We start from the raw sequence: 10497 nt of genomic DNA, 5'->3' as shown, positions 1-10497 counted from the left end.
CGTGAATAGACCCCTATGTGAGTCTCTTCTGCCAAAAAAGCTCTGTTGCTATACCGTTACTGTTACCATAGTTACATGGATTCACCAACATAGCATATATAAGTTATATATAGTTTTTTCAAAATCAACTCAACAAAAATAAATGATTATTGTAGATTGTGGAAGTCTGGTAACAGTATTGCTTCTGGTTGTCTTGGATTAAACTTTAGTTGCCATTTCTGCCGTAGACTTCCAAAATCTTGAACACAGGGAAGTTGTTGAGGTGCAGTATTAGGAGAGGTGACCAGGATTGTATTTCTTGGTTCCTGAATAACTAGGTCACTGTTAGCAAATGTTGTATGGGAATGTATACAAAAAAAGAAAATTCAGAACTGCTAGACAGGAGTTCAATTATTTTCCTCAATGTAACACCAATTTCTTGGTCTAGTCCAGCCTGTCAATGCTTGTGCAATTTACAATACACTCTTCCTAGTTAAAACATATTGCATTTTTTACTGACCTCATTAAGTTTGATAGAATTCCAGAGTAGCTTCTATCCTGGCCTATTACTAATTAATATTGATTTTGTCAAGGTGTTTCTTTAGCCTTTTATCACTGATTTTAATCATGTTAAGAAATTATTTATGACATTATTTGTTTTAAATTCAAAGATTAGCTGTCCTATTCATTTACAGAACTAGCTTATTTATGTAGAGAGAAAAATAGACCTCTTAATTATACATATTATTGTGTGTTTTCAAAGAGAGAAGTGCAAATTAATTACATATATTTGAGTATTCATGGGCAAATGACCACTTCATTACAAGCAATGTAATTATATTTAACAGGTTACAGATAGACTTACATTTGACTGATTCCTGAATTTCTTTTATTTATCACATTTGAATTACCGGATTATCCTTTTTTCTTTTTAAAGAAAAATGAAGAAATACCTTGTTGACCTATTTGGAAGAGAAGGTTTGAACAACATCTTTGTACACTGTTCCCAATCCTAATAAAGTTGAATATATATTGACGGGCAGCAGTAAAGCAAAGAATATGCAGTAAAAGGTGCCCGCAAGCTAATCACTTAATTATTTGCAGTCAATAAAGTTTGGATGTTAGCAGAGCTGGAGTATAATTTTGCTATTGCTTGAGCAAGATATAGAAGTGATTTAGAACTGCATTTTCATTAACAACAACATTAATACAACATGTAAAATTGCTACACAAACCATTTTATAATTTAATGTTATAAAAAACTACCTTTCTATTCAATCTGTATTCAATGCAATGTATACCGTGTAGAAATGTAGATTCAAGTCAAATTTTAGGCATCCACTGCAATACTTCTAAAGAGATGCAGACCCTGCCACTTTCATTGTGAGAACACCAATTCAGAGATGATTTGAGGAGCTACAGCTGAGTGATACACAGATAAGATACATTTCTGTTAATAGTTAGGACATTTGAATGCATTTTAAAGTTTTAACTCCTCAGTTTAGAATCACTTTCAAGTTATCTCTGAATAGGGAGCTATGCTGATGAGTGTTATCCATAAATTGCAGGCATCTAGGTGTTAAAGGAGAACTATGAGGTGAGTGATAACCACTCATCCTCATAGTTCGAGCCTGCATGTGACAATGAAACTGTCACACGTCGGCTCAATAGATCGGGAAGTGAGCGAACACATACCGTTGCTCGCTCACTTCTCGATCATCTCCCTGCAGAGAGCAGTGACTGTCAGTCATGGCTCCCTGAGGGGATTCCCCCCTCTCCGCTTTGATCATCCAGCGCTGACTGGAGAAACGGGCAGGGGAGGGGGCGGGCACAGCTGGCTCTGCCTCTACATAGTCAGAGCCCGCTGTCACTCACGCAGCTGGGTGGATCTCTACAGTAATGTTGGTATCCGCCCCGGCTGCGGGGGTCTCAGTATACCGCAAGATATACTGAGCTTTCGGTCACGGGAGGACGCTAGTACATGTCCTTCCGTAAACCCTTAAGAGAACTATGGGGAAACACACTTACCCCATAGTTCTCTTTTGACAAATAAAAAGACAACAGTTTTTAGAATAGCCACGCTATGAAAATAACCACCAAACACATATTATCAATATTTATATGATCATAAATTAACATGTCCAAAAATGTTTGTACACATATGACAATAGGTAACAATTTTTGATTCATGTAAGTTAATTTGAGAGAACTGAGCTATAAGATGTTTTCTTAGGTTTCTGTTATCAGCAGAATCCGGAGAACTTTTGGTTGTTAAAAAATTCACACAAGTTACTGCAATATCTTCATGATTCCATAAATTTTATGCCTAAGTGTTCCTGACTCAACATCTTTCATTTATTCATCACAATTTTAAGTGTCTATCTTAAAATCATAAAAAGCCATGATCATATAATTGTACAATTTGGTCTTAAGTAAGTCTTAAAATCTACAATGGCTAAAACCACAGTATGTTGCAAAGTCTAAAACATTTTCCCTGGCATAAAGGTTTTGGGGAATAAATGAGCAAAGAATGAGAAACTTGAGTGGGTAGAACTATTAATTCCAAAGAATACGTAATTATTGTCAAATGTCTGATAGACGGGTCAAACAAATAAAAGCCTGATCCAGGAAATGAAACTTCACATTTTAAAGGAAACCTGTACTTAGGGAAATACTGTAGCTATCATTGCTGACTTCCTGAATATGCTATGTACCTGGTTGTCTCTGGCTTTAAAACAAAAGCCAGGTTTACCTCTAGACAAAGCTTTCATTTCATTTTAAATGTGGTGAAGACTTTTAGCCTCTATCAAATAGGCTGTTCACTTTGCAAGGGAATTTGACCTTAACTTGGTGAATGAACTAAAGCTCTGCTGACTTTCATCATCCAATCATGTGCAAGCAAAAAAATTTTTTTTTCTATTTTCATTGCACATGATTGGGTATTCTTTCAGCACATTCACTAAGATAATGGGAAATATTCCCTTGCAAAGTGAATAGCCTATTTGCCTTCAGTAAATCAACTTTGATTGATAAAATACAGGATCACTGAATTGTGAATTATTTTATTAGTAAACATCAAGTGGTGATGTCAGGACGCTCGTACGTAGGTAATTGCGCATGCAGGTGCGTGGGTGTGCGCGTATGCCTTTTACGGCATGTGCGCGCATGCGTGTGTGCATTTCCGACGTATTGTGGCCGCCAAACGCACTATTTAAGTCCAGCCTCTCCATGCCTCTAGTGCTGAGTACTCTTTAGCTGTGTGCCTTTTCTTCCAGCACCTGTACCCTGTTGTTGCCTTCCTGTTGTTGATATCCGGTTTGTTCCTGACCCTGCTGATCCTCTGGTTTCCTCACTCCGGCTCGTTTGACTATTCTGCTGCCTCCTGTCTGCATGTTGCTGATCCTGGCCTGCCCTTGGACTACGACTATGTCTTCTGATTTGGTACCTTCTTGCCTGCACATTGCTGACTTCGACTCTTCTCTGCATGCCTCTCTGCTGTGTGTTTTTATACAATTGCCCAGCGGAGCAGGTATAGGACTTACATCCAGCATCTAAACCATCTCCTGGCACTCGTGCCCCGCTGGGACTCAGGTTACCTTCATCCATACTCAGGCCTCCTGGGACCAGAGTTGCAAGAGAAGCCGCCAACATCATGTCAAGCTCCATAAGGTACGTGACAGGTGATTTTTAAGTGGTGGTAGAGCAGTGGAGCAAGAGTAAAGGGCATTAAAAGCCCTTTGAAGTCTGGTTTGGAATTCCTTGTACTCTTACTTTGCCGCTCTGCCAACGGGGGTGGGGGGTTTAGGAGACTTTAAAGACAAACTTTACCCACCAATTTAATGTCTCCCAATGTTACCAGTGTACTTATTATAGCTCCCAACTAACCTTTCAAGCCTCAAATGACTGGTGTCAGAGTGGATCACATGTGCAGCACCATGGCAACCTCAATACAAATAGAGACCAAGATGGCACTTTCCTTGGCTTTAAGAGATAGGAGGTTGTAGTAGCTCTTTAAAGGGCTGCTATAATGCACCACCACCCCTCTGATAAGGGTTGTGTCCCCAAAACATGTCAGTGGTGCCATTGAAAAACACAGGAGCATGAAAGTTACCAATGGAGGTTGGTTCTACACACTTGACCAGCTGCCTTTAATGCCTAGTGTGTAATTTGAGAGGAGGTGTCTTTTTAGGCAGCTGATGAGAAGGATATGAGGATGTATTTCAATGCTTCTCGTGTGCCGATGTGTTCAGCACTCTTTGTAAGTGCAATACATGCATTTGACTTTTACTAATACAATAACTCTTATGATTTGTGCAGTTCGGCATGCCTGTCTTTTATCTGTTGTTGTCTAGTACTGTTTATTCCTGGATACCATCATTGGCTGCAGGAAATGCTGAAAAGATTTTCTAACTAGCTATTGGTGTTTTCTTTCTGCGGATTGGTTAATGTAGAGGTGAGTACATCCAACAAGTGGCCACAGATAGGATGCTATGCTGGCAAGTATACACAGAGATGCACTGACCAGGTGCAGGCTGGAACAGGAACAGACTTGAAGCAGCCTCCAGGGATTGCAAGAGTTTCCCTATACCATCCCTCCTCCTCTGGAACCGTTCCCTAGGCTCCCCAGCATATGCACTGTCCTCACACTGCATGGCTCACCACATGACTGCACAAGGAGATATATAGGTATAACCCCTCTAAATTCTAAATTGCTGCCCAAATCTCGGGAGATCTCCCCAAAGATAACCACTGAAGGCGCTGTACAGAGGGCAATGCCGTTCTCTGGCAGGTTTACTCAGCACCAGAGGTAAGCAGCGACCAAGTGATCACTGTGTTTACCTTCTGGGAGCTAACCAGGAAGTGAGTGAGTGATCCAACAATCGCTGTCTTGCTTATTGGGCTGTTACTCACCGGTGTGGTGTTACCGTTCAACTGTGTGACTTCCGCACACCGTTCGACTTCTGCACACCACCCTGCTACGCCCTCATCTAAGGACTGGTAATCTGAAATATAATAAATGTTTGTTTTTTGGGTTTAGATATGCTCTGAGCACTATTTGCCTTAACGTGACATTAAAAGCGCCCCCCCACACTCCCATGCTGCTTTAAGTACTTTCCTTTATGCGATGCCTCTTGTTCCAAAAATCTTCTTTCCACTGGTTTCCAAAAGTCCCTCCAGCACTGGTGTCCGCATACACACTTCTTCCTGGATTCTACAGCCAGGAGCGAGCGGCGCAGACACAGGTAAGTTTTTACCTATTTGCCAACTTAGCTCTTTTGCTTTTTAAAAAAAAAAATGTTTTTGCATATATCTACTGCTTGCTACAGTAGATATATGTAAAAAAACATTGAGACTTTAATACCCCTTTAACTACTATAGCAGGTTGATCAAACTGAGCCAATTCCTGTTAAAAAAAGAGTCATATTTTAAAAGCAAAATAATATAAATTGTTCTTTGTTTTGTAAAGATTACATATTTGTTCACGATGTGGGAAACACATAGAATTTACAGAATTATACAAACAATAACCCCCTCTTTTGTTTTGAGAGAAAACTAGACTGTGGCAATTAGGTAGGAAATATTCTCATAAACTGACTGCAGCTAGCTTTGAAGAGTGTAAACAGTGAATAATAAGCAAATGAAAAAAAAAATCTAAAGAATTCCTGTGATCACATTTATCTTTTTATAGCTGTCTAGGGAGACAATTGCTTTTATGTGGACTTGAAAAAGAAATAGACAGCCTTCCAGAAGGCCCATATACAAATCCCAAACAAGATATTCTTACATCATGAACCCGTGTTAAAAAATGTAACATAAAAATATTCCTAACAGTCAAACACATAAAAGAAACACATGTGGTATCTGCAATGTCTAATCGAATAGATCTCATTAAAGCAGAACTCTAGGTAAGCAGCTTAATACACAGTTGAAAAACATATGTTAACGATTTGTCTGCCAAAGGGCTTGCAATGTTCGGCATTTAGGCCTCATTCACACTGCAGCGCAAATACGCGCGTACGCGTATGGTACCATATGCAGCATATGCAAATAAATGGATCCATACACATCGCTGCGTATGGAGCCGTATATTTGCGTAGCGTAAAAATGCGCAAAAACAGAATGGAACCGAGATGCATCCGGGCAGCATATTTCACGCACATATATGCGTGTTTACGCGCGTATACGCACATACACGCGTACACTTCATTGAAATTTCTATTACGAATGATGCGTTCTGGGATTGCATATAGTGCAAGCATATAGGCACGTATATGTGTATACATACGTGCGTGTACGCACGTGCATACGCGCATGTACGTGTATATACGCAATATACAATTTTACTCTTGAGTTGTGTGTGAATGAGGCCAAATGATGCATTGTGGGATTGCAAATAGTGCACGCATATACGCGTATATACGCAATATACAATGAGGTCTTAGTGTGAGTTACACTCCTCCGTCACCCTGCGCTGGACAAAAAAATGTACATAACCGCTCTGTTAAAAAGCTGAAAAAGGGACTGCTTATGTGTGGTATGTTGGAAAGCTTACAATGAACAGTGATCTCTTTTCTTGTGGCAAGGCCTATCCACAGCAGCATGTAGACCTCTCTCCAAGAAACATGGTTGGAACCTAAGGGGCACAACAAATGGGGAAGCATGGCGGGCATTTCTAGCCCCTGCACAGTGCTCATGGACCTGTAGTAACAAAAGGATGCAATGACCCAAATGGTGTAGTACACATTTCCACTTTCATTAAGCCTCCTGTCTCTTCCCACTGTTCCACCTTGATTTATATTAATGAGCAGTTACTTCCCGGAACTCCCCCTCCTAGATCACTTGTAACAGCCCGCTGTGGGCAGTGCCGCTATGTAATGTGCAGAGTAGCACTGTCAGTATACAGAGGCGACAATTTACCCCCCTCACCATGATATGCCTGACTGCCCGTGGGGTCACCTCAGATGTGTGAGGGATACCTCTGCCGGCTTCCTCATCCCACCTTCACCACTGAACGTGCGTTGTGAGAGTGGCAGCGATAAATACCCAGAGGGCAGTGCAGGGCCCCTCCTCATCGCTTTCTGTCATCGGTCCTGATTAGGGATGGGCTGCATGTTCGAGTTGAACGTGAGTTCGACTCGAACATCGCTAGTTCATGTGTTTGCCAAAGGTATAAGGCGCACAAAAGAGTTCTCTCCAAAACAAAGACATTGCTGTAAAGGGAATTTAGGGAGAAAAAGGTTCAGGGACTCAAGAGGTTTAAGATTAAAGCTCATCTCCAGGCAAGCCAAAAAGTTACCCTTGCAGTGAAGCTAATGCAAGGGTTAAAGGAGAACTATGGAACAACCTTTTTTGCCCATAGTTCTCCTCAGGGTCACGGAAGGACACATACCATGTCCTGCGGTGACCCAAATTGCCCGCAAAGCGCAGCCGGAACAGATCCTGACAAGACTGTTGAGAACCATCCCACTGGCTGATTGACAGCGGGCTCTGTCTATCTAGAGGCAGAGCAAGCTGTGCCCGCCCCCTGCCCGTCCCTCTAGTCAGCGCTGGAGAAATGGAGAGGGGAGGAGGGGATCCCTGCGGGGAGCGGTGACTGATAGTCACCGCTCTCTGCAGGGAGAGGATCGCAGAGTCAACGATCAGCAGTGAGTGTTCACTGACTTCCCGATCAGTAGAGCCGACCTGTGATAGCTTCAGTGTCACAGGTCGGCTTTAATTATGGGGATGAGTTTTTTTCACTCACCGCATAATTCTCCTTTAAGTACTGTTTTTGTCTAGGAGCTGGAGTAAAGTCCCCTCTGCTCCAGCTGGTGGAATATCCCTTGGTGTCCTCACATCTAATGCAGATATATGGAACCTGCATTAGACGTGTTGCTGTCAGTGGTCCTTACACCGCCAGAGTGAAAGGGAGAAGAGGCTGTGGGGACCAGTCTAGCAGCCTGGAGGGAGCTGGCAAGAGAAGGGATCAGGTAAGTCAATCGGCTTTACTTCAGCCCCTAGACAAAAATGCACACTTACCTCTTGGAGTGCAGGAGTAGCCCTATTGCAAGGATAGATTTTTTGTGTGCTTGGAGATAGGCTTGAAGGGCGCTTTCACATAGAGTACACTATCCTTCCTGCCTAGTCCCTGCCACCTAAAGTAACCCACTCTCCCCCACCCATAGGCGCATACATACCTGCAAACCGCAGCTGCGGCCTTCCACAATCTTCCCATACCGTGGCTGCATTCCTAGGCAGTCAGTCCCCATAGATCAACCATAGATGGACCCATAGAGGTCTATGACCATTAACAGATGAGTATGGTGAGGCATGAGGGAGGGTGAGTTACTTGACCTCAGAGGGCCTAGGCAGGAAGAATATGTGCACTTTACATGAAAGTGAACTCATGCTTTAAAATGTTAACAGACATTGAAAATAATTTTTATGTCAGTCTGATCTCTTTTACTTGTAACTCTAAAAAACATTGAAAAGACTATACATTCCCTTTAATGCATTTATTTGCTATCTTCTTGCATAGCAGCCATTTTTCTCTTGTGAGGAGGAAAAGAGATTTAATGAAGAGGAAAACTGCTGCATTTAATCGTTGTGGAGCATCCTGCAATTTGTCAGTGCTTTCCAAAGAAAACTGTGTAAATGAAGTATAATTATTTTTAAAATAGTAGAGTCTGTTATTAGTTGCATAACTGTCACATGTATACTGTAAAGCCTCCTGCAGAAAAAAAAAAATAAAGAGCTGCAAATGTTACCTGGAGAGATTTTGCAAGTGGAAGAATAAAAACTGAGACAGTGATGTGAACTTTTGATTTAGAGAAGCCTGTAATGCCGAATGTTAAGCACTGGCAGGAGCAAAGAGAATCACTTGTCTTGGGATGGATAACTTCAAAGAAAATTGCAGGCAATTAGGAACAATTAAACTGTAGACAATTAAGAAGAAATGTAATTTAACTCACTTTAAGCCACACAAGCCTCTGGTACATAAGAAATCAATGAAAGTTATAAAAGCATATAAATTCTGAGAAAATTCCTTTGAAATATAATGAAGGCTACAAATGGAAAACGCAGTACAGTCAATGCTAAATGTTGCAATTAGATTTACACAGTCTACCTGCTAAAGTGTATCTATGGTCAAAATGCAAAATCATATATTCATTCCTACATTCAATGTCCATTAGTTGTAGCCTACTTCTATTAGGGCTAGTTCATACCATCCTCAGTGCGTTACGGCCCGATGATGGCTGGAACGCACTAGATCGCATTCCGGCCGGCTCACTTTGTTTTGGGGCGGGAGAGGGCATGGCGGTCCATTGAACTCAATGGTACTGCAGCCACGCCCTCCGGCCGCAATGCGATTGGCTGCACGGGAATGCGTGGCACATTACTGCCTGCTTCCTGGTCCGGTGAAGTCAGAAAAAATAGTACATGCACTAGTTTTTCTGACTGCACCGGATGGGAACGCAGGCACTAATGTGCCACACACTCACGTGCAGCTGGAGGGCATGGCTGCGGTGCCATTGAGTTCAATGGACCGCCACGCTCCCTCACGCCACAAAACAAAGTGAGCCAGCTGGAATGCGATCGAGTGTGTTCCGGCCTGATGGTGAAGATGGTGTGAACTAGCCCTTAATCAGAACCATCTTGAAGTTTGTATTTGTACTTTTAGAAGAATCCTTTAGTCCAGTGACACAAAGCCTGCTTTCTACAGAGGTGCTGAAGAGGAGGACTATTAAAAGGCACAAACAGTACACGGAATGCCCCACATGTGACATCATCACTACTTGCTGGCTGCAATGTAAATTGTGTTATGTAGTCCTTAGAAATTGAAATTAAACCACATGCAGGGGGCCAAGAAAGTGTTGAAAGAGACGGCCAGCAAATAGACTAATGCTCACCACATGAAAGGTGAGCTTATAATGGATTGTCAACAATAACCATTGCAGACATCTCAAACTCTCCTGGATGCTCCGGCAGTCTCCTGCTATAAGATAGCGGCTCCCTGACGCCCGGGAGAGAAACATTTTATCCCGGAAATGTTTACTGTGCTCTATCTAGCAGAGTAAACCTTTCCCTGCTGTTTTTTTTTTACATTGGGGCCGCCAGCAGAGTAAAAAAACTAACAAAAACAGCATGGGAAAAAATAGCTAGACTGCTATTGGCTATTTCAATTTGCAATAGCCAATAGCAGGCTGGCTATTACACCTGCAAACTGCTGCTGTCAATCAGCAGCAGTGGACCTGAAGTTCTCCATCAGGTCCTCCTCTGCGGATTGGCAGCAGCAGTGCGTGGGTGCCATAGCCAGCCTGCTATTGGCTTTTGCAAATTGAAATAGCCAATAGCAGTCTAGCTATTCATTTCCATGATGTCCGTTGTTTTTTTGCTTTTTTTATTCTGATGGCAGTCAGAATAAAAAAAAACTCCAGCAGATAGCAAAGGAAGCAATAGCTCCTCTGCTATCTGCCATGATTTCAGGAAAGTGCCTTCTCCCTCATTCCCCCCGCCCTTTTCCTTGGATGTTGGGGG

The sequence above is a fragment of the Nanorana parkeri genome, unplaced genomic scaffold (genome assembly GCF_000935625.1).
Source record: "Nanorana parkeri isolate BGI_ZX_2015 unplaced genomic scaffold, ASM93562v1 scaffold934, whole genome shotgun sequence".
Taxonomy (NCBI): Eukaryota; Metazoa; Chordata; class Amphibia; order Anura; family Dicroglossidae; genus Nanorana; species Nanorana parkeri.
The sequence above is the reverse complement of the archived record's forward strand: the minus strand, read 5'-3'. Positions refer to the sequence as shown.